Source organism: Diabrotica virgifera, chromosome 4 (assembly GCF_917563875.1).
Source record: "Diabrotica virgifera virgifera chromosome 4, PGI_DIABVI_V3a".
Classification (NCBI taxonomy): domain Eukaryota; kingdom Metazoa; phylum Arthropoda; class Insecta; order Coleoptera; family Chrysomelidae; genus Diabrotica; species Diabrotica virgifera.
The window spans coordinates 243,032,598-243,048,956 of NC_065446.1; the positions used below are offsets into that span (position 1 = coordinate 243,032,598).

Sequence of the window (16,359 nt, forward strand, 5' to 3'; positions counted from 1 at the left end):
TATTCTCATGGATTTGGTTTTAGTAATATTGATTTTCAAACCTATTTTATTGGCTTCAGTGGAAGGTGTCTCCAATTGGTTGGCCACATCGTGGAACCTTTGTCCTAACAGCAGATATCGTCGGCGTATTCTAGATCGCTTAGGCGTGTGATTTACGTCCATTGTATCCCTTTTGTGTCGCAGTCTAGTTTGGAGAGAACATAGTCTATAGCTATGTTAAAAAGAAACGGAGAAAGCACGCATCCCTGTCTGACTTGAGTAAGTACGCCAAATTCGTCACTGTTGATCCCATTGTGTGCCACGCTGCATGTCGCCTCAGTATACAGTTACTTTATAATGGAAATTATTTTATGAGGAATGTTACTTATCTCTAAAATTTTTCATATAGCAGCATGAGATAGGCTATCAAAGGCACATTCGAAATCAACAAAAACTATGTATAGGGGTGTGTTCCATTCAACCGAGTATTTTATTATTACCCTCACAGTATTAATGGCTGGTACCTATGATTAATGTGATTCCTAATACATTTCCAGTGAAAAAATAACTCTTTGATAAGTGTTGACGATACAATTGTTTTTTATATGCGTGTCCGTGAAGATTATAGATAGAATAGAATAGAAATATGCTTTATTGCCACTGAAAATTTTTACAATTTTATGGACAAAGCTTACATACAGTCAAAAGAAAAACATAATATAAATAACAAATAACAACTACAATTTACTAAAATTAGATAAATCGTCAACAATGTACAGTATAAGATATAAAAGCCAAGACAAAAACAATTTATTGCAAAACATATATAAATTGCAAATTGAACATACAACAAATAAAATAAAATAGGTACAACATAAGGAACTGACAAGTTTATGCTACTGCGCATGGAACCCAATATTCTTAGTTATTCATTAAGAAATTCTTCTATTGAATAATATGGTCTTTTGGATAGATAGGCTTTTGTCATTTTTCGGAACTTAGGGAAAGATGTTGCAGATTTAAGTTGTAACGGAAGATGATTGTACAGTTTCTTTGCGGAATATAATATAGATTTCTTTACTAACTCAGTGGATGGAATCGGTAAATAAATATCAAAGATTGAATTTCTGGTGGAGTAAAGATGATTGGGCCTTGATGGAAAGACATGAAGGTGTTTACGAATTAAACAAACCGTTTCTAGAATATATAAAGATGGAAGTGTTAAAATTTCGTGATCTCTGAAGTAACTTCTGCAATGTGTAGATCTTCTGAGGCCAAACAAATATCTTATTGCTCTTTTTTGCAATCTAAAAATGACATCAAATTGAGCAGCTGTACTAGAACCCCAAAAAGGAAGACCATATCGAAGATGAGACTCGAACAACGAAAAATATGTTATTTTAGAAGATGCTAAATTGAGTTCCCTTGAGACAGATCGTATTGCATAACAAGCTGAGGCGAGTTTCTTACTTAACGAATCGATATGAAGGGACCATTTGAGGTTGCTGTCTAAAAAAATACCAAGAAATTTTACAGAATCAACGGTACTGATCTGGCTGTTATGAAGTGGCAAAGGTTGAAGAGCTCCTTTATAGGATAATGCTACTGTTTTATTTACGTTAAAAGAGAGTAAATTAGAGTCAGACCAGGTCTTTATCGTCAGTAGATCCGAAGTTATAGTTTCATGAAGAGATGCAATAGTTGAGTTGCTCCAAGTGATACTGGTATCATCAGCAAAAAGAAAAATTTTCCCATTGATTTTTAAATTAGTTATGTCATTTATAAAGATAAGGAACAGTATAGGACCCAATACTGAACCTTGTGGTACTCCACAGACGATGTTTTTGAGACTAGAGTCAGTATCATTTGCTCTAACTAGTTGTTTCCGATTATTCAAGTAGGATTGGAACCAATTCAAAGAAATACCTCGAATTCCATAGAAATTTAGTTTTGTAATCAAGATGTCGTGATTTACACAATCAAAAGCTTTGGCATAGTCGCAGAAAACAGTGGCAGTATAAAGATTATTGTTTAGTGCTTGGTAAACCTCATGTAGTACAGAAAACATGGCATCAGTGGTACATTTGTTTGTTAAAAAGCCGAACTGATTTTGTGATAAAATGTTGTTATCAACGATAAAGGACATAAGTCGAGTTTTAATGAGTCTCTCAATAATTTTGGAGAGTACCGGTAGTAAGGCAATAGGTCTATAGTTGCAGGCATCAGATTTTTCGCCACCCTTATGAAGAGGAATAATAATGGCTGTCTTTAGGCACTCTGGAAATTTACCTTTTTCGAAGGAATCATTAATTAGTGAGAGGAGGATTTCCAACACATTTTCTGTGAGATTAGAGAAAATTTTTATAGATAGTCCATCAGTACTACAGGATGATTTGCTTTTGATACAATTGATTGTTTGGATAAGTTCAGAGTTATCGACTGGTCGTAAAAAGAATGAATTCGAGACCTGTCTTGAATTAGGAAGATAGGAAATAGGATCTTGTTGCGGCAAAATTGTTGATGTTATATTTTTACTCACATTAACGAAGTAGTCGTTTAGACTTTCAGGATTTGGAAGGGAAAATGATTGAGCTGTGTGAGTTTTATTTCGAAGATCGTTTATTATAGACCAAGTCTCTTTTGCAACACTTTTAGAGCTTCCCAGACGATTTTGATAATAGGCTTTTTTAGCTGACCTGACAAGTTTTAGATATGTTGTCCTGTACTTCATGATATATTCAGTGACAGCAACATTGGTAGTAAATTTCTTGATGTATAGTAGTGAACGCATATTCTTAGCTGATATGCGAATACCTTTCGTAACCCAAGGTTTCCGATGTTTTGGCTTAATAGGAATTAAAGGAAATGCCTTATTGAAGATGTGGAGAAGCTTATCTAGAAAAACACTGAAATTATAGTCCACGTCTATAGAAGGAAATTGCCACTCAGAAGTTAAGCATAAATTTTGGAATTTATGAAAATTCCGGGCGGAAAAAATCCTACCTAAACGTCGGGTTTTTGAGGAGGGTTTGCTGAAGATGTTAAACTTCGTATACACTGCTTCATGATCAGATAGTCCCGCATTAATAACTGTAGAGCAGACATCAAGGGGTGAGAAATCTGAGACAATATAATCGATTATGGTAGATGTAGTTTTTGTAATCCTTGTAGGAGAATCAACGTGCATTGAGAGACCATACGATTCAAATATGTTTGCCAGGGACACTTGGGTAGCACTAGCAGCAGCATAATTAATGTTAAAATCACCGCATAGAATTTTTCTGCTTTTATGAGGCAGGTCATCTAACAAATTTAGCAGGTTCTGAAAAAATAGTTCCACGGTAGAATCAGGTGATCTATAAATGCAAATAATGTAAAGATTAAGATTTTTATTATAAACTAAGGAAAACTCAAAGAAAGATTCACTTAACAAAAAGTCATATTTTGTTACCAGAGAAAAATCATTATTTCTAGAGAGAATCAGGGTGCCTCCATGAGCCGAACTTGGACGATCATACCTGGCAATTGTGGTATATTTTTCTACAAAAAAAGGCTCGTTAACTTCAAGCCAGTGCTCTGTAACCGCAACTATCGGAGGAAATCCTAATTCCTCCAGAAACAAAAATAATTCATCAGTTTTATTTCTTATAGAACGAATATTAATCAGAACCATGCCAAAGTTGTAACTCCCAAAATATTTTATAACGAAAAGATTTAGTTCATAATAGATGCCGACGAAAACAAGTATTTCCCTTTCTGTTTCTGTTTCTGTCGACGAAAACAATTATTTCGGAGAACTTTTTAGTAATTATAATTTTCGTGGACCCACAAACAGACATGATGTTTTCTCCTGATTCTCCTCAAAAAATAAATTTTTTCGCTAACACTTTATTAGGGATTATAATGTTCACAATCATATAATCGAAAATAATATTATTCGCGGCGTTCATTTAAAGTTCTACTCTTAACGGCATTTTTCGGAGTTATACTTTTCGTAGGCGGCGGCGTAATGTGGTCTAGGCAGGAGGATTCTGGTCTAAAACCTGCTTGATAAGCTCGAAATTCAACCTTGTTTGTTAATCTTTTATGTTGCATTTGGTATAATTATCAGTTAAAGATGCAGAGACGTCAATTACGACCTATACGCATGTCTGTTTGATTACGAAAACGCGTTTGATCGGATACACTACGTCAAGATGATGCAAATACTAAAAGAAGTAGGAATTAATAATTAAGATCTGAAAATAATTAGAAACCTTTACTGGAATCGGACCGCGAATGTCAGAGTTGAAGATGAACACACTGAATATGTGAAGATCATGCGTTGAGTCAGGCTAGACTGTATTTTGTCTCATCTAATCTTTAATCTCTACTCTGAAAGAATATTTATCGAAGCTTCGCACGAAATTGAAAATGATATTCTACTAAATGAGTATCGGCTAAACAACGTTAGATATGCAGATAACACAATAGAAAATCGTCTAGAAAATACAAATTACTAATAAAATATATTCGTGATACCTACTATAATTTAGATTAGAACTTTTCATTTTACATATTTTATTTTCACATTTTACGTAGAAGAATGTTAGAATAGTAATTTTTCTTATTGAGACAGTGCAAGTTCGGCAAAGGCCATAGTCCAAAAAAATAATAAGAAGAATAAGTCAGATTCAGGTTATGTTATTAAAACGTATGTAGTAAATAAAATTAGTTATTAACACGGCACCTTCCACGTGGCTTTCAACTGCCATGTGGGGTGCTCACAGCACCCCTTAAAAATATTCTGTGATCTACTTGTTTATAAACAAAATAATGTATTGAGTTACACAAGAATATAAAAAAACATGTTTTATTAACTTATTAGCCACTAATAAGTATATTATCAAAGTTAAAAAATTAAATTAAAAAGGTGTTTAAGCAAATTAGCAAGTAGGGAGGGAAGGGTAAAGTGAAATAGTGGGGTAAAGCGAAATAGCTCGTTTTCAAATTCTTCCGCAAACGAAGTCATCACTGTTTACAATCCAATCCATGTTTAGAAGTAGTACGCGCTTATCGACCATTTTGTACCGGTCGCTTGTCGATATTATTGAAAATATCACTGTTTATACATTCTTGGGCGACTGTTTGTAAAATCTGTAGGTGTGTGTAATTGATAATTCTTTTATCTTATTTAACTAAACATATTTCTGAAAGCAACACACAAAAGCAATCATACTTAACATTCTTTTATATAAAATATAGATTGTTAGGATAGGATTAAAAATTTTTACTGGACATGTTTGCTTTTAAATCCATTTGGGGCAATGTGAAATGAAAAGATGGGGCAAAGTGAAATATCGTTTCACTTTGTCCCACATGTAATTATACTTGATTGCCACCATTTCAAAGGAATATCTGTATTTCGAGGTGTAAAATGCGAAATTATAAACGAAAAACGACCTAACAACAATAGTCTGTGGAGTCAATGACATCTGGAATCAGATCTTTGCGAACGGGCATCCTTTGCCAAAATCAAGCTGCTATGCAACACGGAATATCTGTTGCTATGTTAAATCGGAGGATTAAATCCGAAAAAAAAATTAGGAAGAAGCGCCAAGTAAGAAGCTAGGCCGATTTCAAATCGTATTTTAGACTATTTCACTTTACCCAACCATGCGGGGCAAAGTGAAAAAAAGACAATGCCTGACAAACCCTCGCATTACAAAAAATTTACTGTCTCCATTTAATTTATATTTCGACATATTGATCTTAAACATTACTGTAATAAGATATGTTTTTTACAAAATTTCATTTCGAAAATTGTAAAATTTATTTAATTTCAAAGTTTAGCTATTCCACTTTACCCTACTCTCCCTTCCTACTAACCCATAATAAATGAAGTGAAGTAAAATATCTAAGAAAATTAAGATTTATTGAGTATAGAGACTATATTAATAATTTAAATAAGTTATTACAATAAAAAAATGTAAATGTGACCTGTTTATCAAAAACACAAAAAAATTTAAAACTAAACTGCCAGATGGTCGTCACTTTCGACCCCAATTCGACTTTAGAGCTACAAGTTCAGAATGACACTAAACAACATAACCACTTCAAACGCAAACAGATCTATACTATATAATATTAATTAAGATACTATGACGCACAGCACGGTTAACAGCAGTGGGGTGCTGGTAGCACCCCACTTATCAGGTGCCGCGTTAAAATGCAGTACTGCAAGGTGCCGCGTTAAAATGCAGAACTGCAAACAAAATACAATTAATTAAATTTACCTTTATATAATACTTATATATAATATAATAGTCGAGGAAATGAAACTGAAAAAATAGCAAAATCTCGCAATGTTTTCGTCCAGCATCGATTTGTACAAAAATTTGGGATTAGGCTCACTACACCCCCTCTAGTTCATTTTCTATATTGAATCCCTAATTTTAAAAAATTATAAAATAACATTTTAAACTTTAATATTGTCAACATTTGGTTTTTATTAGGTACATAATGATTGTTTTAGGCTTTAAGATATACTCTCATAATATTTCAACCCTTAAAACCACCCTTGTTATAGCTATATATAAAAAATTTACTTATCCTAAAAGAATAATTTCGGCTTGCATCGATTTACATAAAAATTTGGGATTAGCATCATCTCACCCTGTACTTCATATTTTGTATCATGCTTAAGGGCGTTGATTATTTTTAGGGGTGTAACCTACCCCTTATTGTCAAAAATTATAGAAAAACATTGTAAACTTTAATATGGGTAAAATTTGGTTTTGATTGGTTAAATAATGATTGTTTTATACTTTAGGATATAATGTCATGATATTTCAACCCTTAAAAACTACTCTTAATAACATTACAATTTTATAAGTAGATAATTTAATAGATCTATACAGAAAAAAAAAGTAGAATTAAATAATTACAAAACCATTTATTTACACAAAAATACGAATTTACAAATATGTACAAATACAAATACAAATAATTTTTTTTGTCATCTTCCAGTATGCGAACCGACTCTGTGGTATTATCATACATTGAAAATGGTGCATAAGCGGACTATTCGAATTTTTCGAAAAAAAAAATTTGTTTTATAAACATAGCTCCTTCATTTTTGGCGATAAAAAGTTTTTTCAAAAATGATTTTGTAGAATTTTTGAAGAGTTATAAGACTGTGTAAACTAAATTCCGTAAGATAACTTAGTTTTTAATTGGGGTGGGTTTAAAAGGCTCGAATAAGTGGGTGTTTGCTCGTAAATAGAGGTTTTAAACAGCTATATCTCGCTGACTGTTTACTATAATGGAAATATATGCACAAGGGAATTTTACTTATTAAAAAAGCTACAATTTAGTATTCCATAATTTTTTTCGTATCTTCAGTAAGTTCGGAGATATTTTGAAGTAAAAGGTGAAAAAAGAATTGCAAAAAAATCAATTTTTTTTAAACTCAAATTTTTCTAAAATTAGGCCTTTTAAATATGTCAAACTTCTTGGGTGTATTGACAATACAAATATAAAAGGAATTATAGGAAAGTGAAGACCAATTTTTAATTAGAAGGGTAGTTAGGGGGTTGTTTTCACTGATTTTTTCATGGAGAAAAGCAAGTACCGACCTTTTTTTGATCATAAGTCGCTAAATGTTTAAGATAAAAGCTTTATATTATTATTTTTTAAAAGGTCTAACTGTATACTTGAAAAAAGATGTTTTAAGTTTTCCTCGAGAAATGCAAAGTTTTTCCGTTATTTGGATTTGAATATTTCAAATTATGCATTTGACAAAAAAGCTAAATTTAAACATGCCGTATCTCGGTTTGTATTGGTCTTAAAGATATTATAGAAAAAGAATTTGGTTTGTGTTACTAAAAGATACAATTTTGATATCTACAGTTTTTTTGATTAAATGCATATTTTTCGAGGTATTCTCAAAAAACCCTCTGAAAAAGTCGATTTTTTCGTCGAAAAACTGTTACTTTCAAGCGCGAATAACTCGAAAAATATTAGTTGTAAGAAGAAAATGTAAAAAACATTTTTTTCTTAGAATTACTTTTTATATCGATTTACATGGTAAAATGTGATAAAAAATTCCCGCCCCCGAGATGGGGTGGCAACCACCCCCAAGGTTTTAGCGTACAGCGGCATGATATAGAAAATGATCCTTGGACTACTCCCTACCTTCTGTGAAAATTTCAAGTAAATCCACGTTGGACGAAAAAATTGCGAGCCAAAATGCTTCATTTCCTCGACTAATAAATATTGTGGAGCAATATATAATATATAATTTTTCTTCTTCAATGACAGTAGGTATGAAATATACGTCAATTTGGCAATTTCAATTGACAATATGAATTATTTAAGAAAGTTGCAATATTTCTACGCTATACGCGTACGATCGTTTCTCGTATCCCCTCCAAGTAGTTGCACACCTCGAATAGTAGGGAGATTTAAATGCTTTTTATCTAAACATATCAATAAGCTATCAAAATGTTAATTTGATTGGTTTCAGAAGATTTTCTTTATAGGTAGATATACAGAACTTGATGAGCCGTGGCTTACCTCAAAGATATTCCTACAGCGTTCCCTATTCAGGGCCAGACTTCTCTACCTCCTTATTCCTAGTACGAGGAAGGGTATTTTTCTAATAGGCTTTTCAAACATCTTTTTAAGGCCAGCACTTTATCAACCCATTTCAAACCATTTAATTGTCTTTTGGGTAGCGAGTTTTTTCTAGACAGTTTTCTACGAACCTCATAGACAATAGGTCTAATTTAGGGATGATACCCTGCCCACGCAGGCCATGCTTTGCTCTCAATCTTTGTCCACCAAGCCATGTCATATCCCTTTATGCTTCCAAAATTTAGTTACTTATTTCCCTGCCCTACCTGGTCAGGACAGGAGCAATCATCCGTTTAAGCTCAAGGCACAGAGGATATGATCCTGAATTAGCTTTTAACTAGATTACCTCAATCATGACTGGAGTAGTTTGTATGGTTGGGGTACTGCAATGGGGATGACAACGGAAAACCTCCCCATTACTGTTTCCTAGTTTATTGATCATGGCTGAAACTCCAAGATATAATTTTAGTGATCAAGGGTTTCAGAAAATAAGATCCGGTAGGTAAGGCATATCTCGAACAGACCACGTTGTCTTCCAGGTTGTCAACAAGAAAAATTTCTGCGAAACAACAAATACTACAGCGATATCATGTGGTACTGTTAAAATTTTAAAAATAAACTTAAATATAGGAATTTGGAATGTGACCAGTAGGTATGAAGCAGGAAAAACCTATACTATCGTCCGGGAATGAACAGACTTGATATTGACATCCTAGTAAAACAAGATGACCAGGTACACGCAAATACAGGAACCTGGTTCGAATTGATAGAAAACAAGGCTTCTGGTTGATACCTAACTATAATGTGTGTACTTACCTGTGAGAAACCTGATCGAAGAGATAATTTCCTACTTTCCCGTAATCTTTCCTCAAAAGCTTCACCAAGTTTACCTTTTAAGATGACATACTATGACTATTTGCTATCAATATAATGAGATAATCTTATACGTCAAACTAAGCCTTAATTTTGATGTTCATATTAATCTTCTCTAATAATTTATTCTTTATTATTAAATTGGCTTTATATTACCTATATTTTATCTTTTGCAAGTAAGGTTTTACTCACCGCAATAAAAAATATATCTTATCATTAGAATGACGTTTGGCTTATCAATAATGCTTGTATTGTAGGTGTATGAATGGTTGTAAATGTTTGTATTTAAAAAAAAAATTGACTTAAAATTCGTTTGTATTTTTATTTGTTATACATGAATAATGACGTATTTTGTTGACAATACCAACATAACGACAATTTTCAAAATCTATTGTACCTACATAATATTACCTATAGGTAATAGATGTTTAGTGAAATTTGTCTCTTCCAGATCACAACAAAACAAATAAAAAGTGAAAAGAAAAATTTTGATTGAGTTTTGGATTCTGGATTTGTCTTCGAGTTGCTGACAATTTCTTTAATTTGTTATCAGTCACTTCTACGCTTCGTTTTTTGTAGCATCTTTAGTGATGACACATAATGGTTCTGGGCCTACAAAGATTTCCCTTGAGCCTTGTGTTGCCAGCAAATCTGGCACCCATATTAAAGACACTTTATTATCTTTTACTAAGTTGTAGAGGAAATCTTTGCAGTTTCTCACCAGTTTCCCTACCACTTTGAGTAATTCTGAAATGAAGGGAAAAGGTGTATCTTTTACGGACAACGCAGAGGTATATCCTGACAATGTTAAATATAAACAAAAATCGTAATTTGCAGATAAAATCCTTATCTGTTGCGCCATTTCTGTTCTGACAGGGGTGTATCCCGACCTCTTGTGGGAAGAATGAAGAGTGAAGTTTTGAATAGTCAGAGCTATATTGATAACTGCCTTTCCAAATTGTTTCAGTTTGTCCACAAATATCATGCTAATGACCACTTATTCTGCGGAATCCTGAGAACAGCTGAAGATAGAAAACAATGGAGACAATCTGTTAAGAGTATTGGAAAAAATCACGATCCTCAGTAAGGGAAAAACGAGAAGAGAGAGATAAAAGGCGTAGTTGGAAATATATTTATTGATATATCAACCGGGCAGAAAAATAATGTTTAATAAATAATACATATTAAAAGGTATAAAATTTTATTAAAATCCCTTTAAAGGGCTACATCACAACAAAACGTTTTCGATTTTATAAAAAAATCATCATCAGTGTTAGACAGATTGGATGCTAGCTGAGCCTCCAAAGAAATATTCGGGTAAAAACCATTTACATATAGTATGGATGCATTAAAGGTGCATACTTAAATAAAATCCTTATGATGGATACATGGCAACAAGGATAATGCCCTTAGGTAAGGTATTGAATTTCCCAACACATGGGATGCAAATTGAGTTGTTTACATGAGTTGCCATCAAGTCATTGGAATGTAAACAACTCAATTTTCATCCCACGTGTTGGGAAATTCAGTACCTTACCTAAGGGCATTATCCTTGTTACCATGTATCCATCATCATAAGGCATTTTATTTAATGCATCCATACTATATTTAAAGCACTTTAATGCATCCATACTATATTTAAAGGGTTTTTACCCGAATATTTCTTTGGTGGCTCAGCTAGCATCCAATCTGTCTAACACTGATGATGATTTTTTTATAAAATCGAAAACGTTTTGTTGTGATGTGGCCCTTTAAAGGGATTTTAATAAAATGTTATACCTTTTACAAAGGATTTTTTCCAATTTTTGTGATTGATGGTATACAGCCAACTACAGCAAAAAATTTCTTTTTCTTGTGGATTTTTTTTAGATATTAAATGTATTCCAATTTAAACGTCCTCACTGTATATTATTCATTAATTTTAATGTCACATATTAGCGTGCCGATATGTTACATCCAACAATTAAATAGTTTTCAACTTACCTGCAAAAACGAACTGTCCAACTGCAAAGAACCATTCAGAACTTCACTACGAGAACCCCAGTCCTAATATCTTTATGGAGTGAGGGTCCAAGCGTCTAAATTTAAACCGGCGCGTGTTCGACAGCGCCGCGATGCCTCGAGGTCGGAAATAAGTACGGCGTGTACCTGCATATTTACACACATTTCATCGAAATTGTTCAAAGCACGCTGATTTGGATATCTTAGCGATAACGAGACATACCGGATGCCTTAACAAACGATTTCCGCTGCAATTACGTTGTTCAGTTGTTAAATGTGGCAGCCATATCAAAAAGGGAAACGTTTTTTTAGCATTTATAAAAAAAATATTATTTTCAGTCAGTGACGTTACCAAGGGTGGTTTTGGGTGTTATAACCCCCCTCGTTTGGATGTACTTTGAGCTCTATACGCTTAACATCATACCCCCAGATAGGGCCGTAACTACCATTGGGGCATACCCCGGTTTTACAGTGTTTCACATGCACCATTATAAAAAATTTTGTCTCAAAATCTCTCCATGAAGTCACCTCATTTTCTTTGCTTTTAAACTACAAAACAGCTCCGTCTTTTAGACGGCTTCTTATAATTTCTTTGCAGTCTTCGAAGTTCTGCAATATGTTGGCATTTGTTTTTTTTTTATTTTAATGAAAGGTACCGGATGTCGTTTTCTAATATCCCCGCCAAATTGCATTCTGCTCTCATTAGAGCTGTAGGTATACAATTATTACTAAAAATTTTCCTATCTCCTTCAATTTTTCTTCCACTTTTAACATATCGAATTTTAACGCATTCTCGAATTTTTCTTCCACCTTTTCAATTTTCTGTATCTTTTCAGCAATCTGGTTTACCTCTTCCTGCATTTTCTCTAAGTAAACCATCTTCATATTTTTCCCAACTTCCTATTTTCAACTCCCAACGAATAGTATCGTTCGTTGGGACGCACTGAAATCCTCATACCAATCTGAAAGATGTTCCTCGAAAGTGACTCTAAAACCTCTCAATCCAACACGCTGGGCTGGAAGATTTGATGCAGTAAATACATTGAAACACATATTTTGAGACGTTTTGAAGTGCCTTTCAAGTCTAGTTCTGGCAAGTAACAAAAGAAATGAAAGAGACGAAGCAGCACAACTGAAAAAAAAGAAACTAGAATCATTCAAATTGGTTTTGTTACTAGTTGTGCAAAATAAAATCCTTGAAATTCTCAACATATTCTCGAAAACACTGCAATCAAAATCTTTGGACCTTTTAACAGCTTACAGTTTACTTGAAGAGAGCCTCTTAAAACTAACTGAAATAAGAGGACAATAAAAAAACCTTCTCTGAAGTGGCTTCAAATATGTGTCAACGTTGTTGAATACCAGTAGGGTTCGCTACAAAAAGAATGCAGAAGACGAAAAAACATTTCGATGAACTGTGCGAAGATGAAAGACTTCAAGATCCTAAGTCATGTTTTAGAGTAACCGTGTTTTACTCAATGATCGACACATTATACCATCAGCTAGACACTCGCTTTCCAGGAATGAAAGCAGTGTTAGATACGTACCGAATTGTTCAACCAGATTTTATTTTGAATGCAAACGAACAAGACCTTCAAAACGAAGCAATTAACTTTGTAAAACGTTTTCCAGATGATTCCAGATGAGAGATGGGGATTTACCTTCCCCTTCCTCTGGGGGGTAAACCCCGGTAATGGGCCCCCAGATCACGTTTGCCCCGGGGCCCCCAACATCGTACTTACGGCCCTGTCCCCAGAGACACTCCAGTAGTTGTAATCCTGGTTACTCGGTTGTTTTCAGTACAATTTCTATATTCCGTTTAAAATTATTGATATTAGCACAGTTTTTATGATAAAGTTGATAATCACCAATTCAAAATCAGCTTTTTGTTTTCAAAATATTTGTTTTTAAAACCAATATACTATTGTATTGCATTAGAACAACGCAATCTTGAAGAGTTTACTTAGGACTTACTTACTCCGTAGTGTTACAAACCCATCATGGGAGTTTTGGCCTCATTATATTTATTTTATTCGAAGTACATGGTCTATTTATTTGTCCAAATCCTGTATTAAAATTTTCGGCTTTTTGTTAATTACCTTTAGATTTAATAGTAACTATAGTCGTAGTTTCGTATAATAAGAATACATTCGTTGTTAAGTCGTCGTTTCGTATACGTAGATTAAAGGTCGTAGGCAGTTAACAAGTGTCGCCATAATGCCGGTTTCAGTTATACTAAAAAATAAATTAACCCTCTATCCTTCCTTTCTCACCTTAGTAATAACTGAAGACATCAACACCTACCAGTTAAATAAGGTAAGAATTTTTTTGAAGTTATACTTCTTTACGCGCGATATGAGGGTGAATTTTTATATGTTAAAACCTACGATCCCGGCGCATGCGCATTATAACTTTGTTCTGATTGGATGTTCAAATGACATGTCAAAAATTATCCAATATGGCAGCTGTAGAGCAGCTGTGGTTTGGACGGTTGACGGTTTGGTTATGTATGGTTGTTGCGTTTTAAAATTTGTGGGAAGAGAAACAACAAAGGTTAGTTAATAGTTATACTGCCTTTTTAAATAGTTTTCATATTATGTTTTTGAAGTTATACTTCAAAATGTTTTAATTTATGTATGTATCAGTCCAGAAAAGGTATGGAAAGAATATATTAGTGTTTTTAAATATATTTTTCTACAAACGTGTTAAAAATGCAATTTTTAGGACTCCATAGGGGCGTTAAAAATGCTACTTTAAGGCACTAGTGCTTTAAAAATTTTAAGGCACTGCAGTTAAAAGTGAATTGTCAAATTGTGAAACGTCAAAATATTTATATTTCATTTATTAACATTAATATTAATAATACAACTTGCGCAATTTGAAAAAGGTGGTTTAAAAGGTTTTTTATTATAATTTTGTGTCTTTGGATTTGTCTTCCTTGGGCGTAAAATAATAAAACATCTATTTTTATATTTCACTTGTCACCGTGATGTATAATTATGTATATCTGAAAGGTAACTAGCATGCGGCTTGATGGCCTTGTTGGTAGAGCATTGGACCAGAGATCAAAAAATCGCGAGATTGCGGGTTCAAATCCCGGACGATTCATATTTTTTTCTTTTTTTTTTAATATTTGGCATTGTTAAGTTTTGGTTCATTTTTGGTAATTATTGTTAATTTTTTGTATTGTAACTGTTAATGGTATATTTATTTCGTTGAAATTATATTATAATAGAAGTATAACTTCTTACGTGCGTACAAAGTACACACACATTCATTTTTGTTATAATATCCCTACAGTCCTCTCAAAATTTGGTTCGCGTAACCAGCATTAGCCTATTCGCCAATCCAATGGGTTTTAGCCTACTCGACAACGTGCCTCCTTTCCTCTGTCTTGAGCAAGCTCCATCCAGTTCTCCTCGCCCGTAGCTTTAAGTCCTCCTGCTATATTATCCAGCCACCGATATCGAGGATGTTCAGCTGGTCTTCTTCCCATACCAGCCCTATACTTTCGTCAGAATGTCTTCTGAGGTGTCCTGTCCATTAGAGTCTTCCAAATGACTTTATTTCTTTTATTATGTTAGCGTCTGGATATAGTTCTTCGAGCTTTTTGATAGTACTTATCCTATATTGTCCTGCTGCTTCATCAAGCACAGGCCTTAAGATCTTCCTTAGGATTTTTCTTTCCCAAACGCATAGTCTCTCTTCGTTTGCCTTTGTTACCGTCCACGTTTCGCTTCCATACATCACTACGGGTCGTATGATTGTTTTATATAGTTGTATCTTTGTATGTCTTGTTAGTTGTTTCGATTGTATAAGGTTTTGAATGACATAAAGATATCTGTTGCCGGTTGGTATCCTATTGTTTATTTCTTTTGATCCCTTATTATCTTCAGTTATTGTTGTTCCAAAGTACTTTCTTTGACACGCTCAAAGTTAAAGTCATCGATGGTGTCCGATTATATCTGTTTCAGTTATCACGGCTCATAGACATATATTTTTAGTTTTACTGTCATTGAACAGGAGCCCCATCTTCTCTGCTTTCTTCTCAAATCTGACGAAAGTCTCTTTATCTTTAATCTGGCGTTTTCTATTAGATCAACATCGTCTGCAAATGCCAACAGTAAGTTTGGTCCTTCTCGATGGAATACTGTAGTCGGTTTTTCGATTGTGTTCCAGAGCTGGTTGAATCCAAGTTGAATTTATCTATTGAAGAGTTTATTTCAAATGTCTCTGAGTATTGTTGTTCAACTCTCACCTTACACATCCGTATCAAATTGACTAGTTCTTTTAGAAAGCCAAGCTCTTGCATCGCTCACCATAGTATAACCCTGCATACCCTATCAAATGCCTTTTTAAAATCTGTGAACATCTGGTGAAGCTCACGATCAAACTCCCAGCATTTTTCCATTATGCCCTATTGTGAATAGCTGGTTAATAATAGAGCGGACCGATCTAAATCCGCATTGATAATCCCCAATGATTTCTTACCTCTTTGTACGCCTAACAAAATGTTTCGTATACAGTGTACTATACTATGGAGTGGAATCATGGACGTTAAATGTAGAGAAAATGAGACGACTTAACTCCTTTGAAATGTGGACCCATAGAAGAATTATGAGGGTTTCCTGGGTAGATAGAGTTAGAGATCGTGCAAACACTCCTGACCACGGCGCAGTAGCCTTTACGTGAATTTTGACTCCGAATTCGCGCAGCTCCATGGTCAGGAGTGTTTGCACTATCTCTACGAACAACGAAGTACTAAGAAGAATAGGTAAAGAGAAGGAAGTTGAACTTACAATTAAAGAAAGAAAACTACAGTATCTCGGACATGTGATGCGGGGCGAGAAGTATGGCATCCTGCGACTCATAATGCAAGGAAAGATAGAT

General features: G+C 33.9%; 1 protein-coding gene across 2 annotated transcripts in view; it reads right to left on the reverse strand.

Annotated features, from left to right (window-relative positions):
* LOC114347291 (trimeric intracellular cation channel type 1B.1) overlaps positions 1–11,612 on the reverse strand; it is a 36,019-nt gene extending 24,407 nt beyond the window's left edge. The window contains exon 1 of one of the 2 annotated variants that reach the window (XM_050649920.1): positions 11,452–11,612. The gene's annotated coding sequence lies outside the window, so the exon portion shown is untranslated. Of the gene's footprint in view, positions 1–9,411; positions 9,670–11,451 lie in introns of those variants that run through there. The other variant, XM_028298014.2, reaches the window with a different exon arrangement.
* Positions 11,613–16,359: the final 4,747 nt, after the last annotated feature.